The sequence below is a fragment of the Mandrillus leucophaeus genome, unplaced genomic scaffold (assembly GCF_000951045.1).
Source record: "Mandrillus leucophaeus isolate KB7577 unplaced genomic scaffold, Mleu.le_1.0 Scaffold233, whole genome shotgun sequence".
NCBI lineage: Eukaryota > Metazoa > Chordata > Mammalia > Primates > Cercopithecidae > Mandrillus > Mandrillus leucophaeus.
Window position 1 is genome coordinate 2,522,868 of NW_012102399.1, and position 1,693 is coordinate 2,524,560.

Genomic DNA, 1,693 nt, shown 5'->3' on the forward strand with positions numbered 1-1,693 from the left:
TTATAAGCTTTAATTAATGAATTGCTTAATCCCAAAAATGTGATTTTAACAGATTGATAGTTGGTGTTTTGACATTCTTCCTTGAGTTTTAGAGAATCACTTGTTTGCCTCTCAAGGTGAATTGAGGAATGAGTATAAGGAATACTAAAGTCAAACATAAGAATCACTACATTAAGCAAATCCATTCTTTGCATGTGTTACTCTGAGGTCGACATTATTCCTAAATTCCTTTCAAGACTATTCACAACAGACTTGCTTTCTTCATTATTGTGACCTTATTAAGTGCGACTTCACTTCCACTTTGTTCGGCTTTTACGCCCTTTTGCCATTCTTGTGTCCAATTCTCTTTGCTGGCCTATTTTCCTCTTCCACCGACTGGACTTTTGAATTGGCTTAAGTTGAAGTGCAATCTCTGACATTAACTTTGCTGCAACTGTTCTTTCTACCAATTATGTTAAATGAAAGCTAGATTTCTCCCACCACACAGCTCGTCTTTCTCAAAAATCCTAAGCAAATGACACCTATTCTCTTTCCTTCCTCTCCACTTGCAACTTGCCAAGATCTAGAGAAAAGCTCAAATCAATGCTGGCCTTGTTTCTATCAGTCGCTCTCACATCCTTGCCATTTCTTCAATTCAGAAGCAGCCTTGACAAATGCAAATCTCGCTTTTCTAATGGTGCACTTGTCCTGTGAAATGCTGCTGCAGAAAGTTGGGGAAGCCTCTGGGTGTTCTGCACCCAGGCCTTGCAGAGCACACAGGTACTCCCTGCACCTCTGTTCCCTCTCCCCAGGGTTCCCGCACAGCTGCTGCAGGATATTGACCCTTCTCATTCTGACAAGGTGCTGTAACTAGACAGCATAATTTTCTACTTCATTCAGGGCATTCCATAACTCTCCTCATTCCCCTGAAACAAAATTCTTTACTTTCACTTTTCTGCTTTTCCTCCAATCTCAGAGGACAGTGATAATTTCTTTTGTAGTTACTTATGCTCATAATCAATGACCCCCTTTTCCTTTAAGAATGTGTTCTAAAAACTCTCCAATTCTTATTTTTATTACTCCGTAACCTAAAAATATTCCCAAATCCTCTTCTTCTTCAAAAATACGTTACCTTTCCCCACATATCTTTCTGTTGATTCAAGGAATAATGTCCTTTAAAAGAGAATTTGAATCCACCATCCTCTTTTTGCTCTCATTCTTGGCTACCTTTCTCTAGCAGCTAACATTTCTCAGTACCTCAGTGACTGAGAACAAGTAAACACAGAACAAGTAAAAACCTGCCTGAAAATATCTGCTTCCAGCCTCACAGGCCCATTCTATTCTGTCATCATTTCATAACCTCTTCCATGTAGGTTACAAGCCGCTAGCCTGTCTCTCAGAACTTCTCATTTCCTTTCCATCATGGAAATCTATCCTCAAGGAGATCACTTCTCAGTGTTCCATCAGCTATTCTACTGCCCCTCAGGGATTGTTCAGGCCCCCTCCCTTTCCCACACATCAAGCTCAGGGATTTGCCCCTGCCCAGGACTGGCAACTTGACTTTACTCACATGCCCTGAGTCAGAAAACTAAAATACCTCTTAGTCTAGGTAGACACTTTCACTGGATAAGTAGAGGCCTTTCCCACAGGGTCTGAGAAGGCCACCGCAGTCATGTCTTCCCTTCTGTCAGACATGATTCCTCGGTTTGGCCAG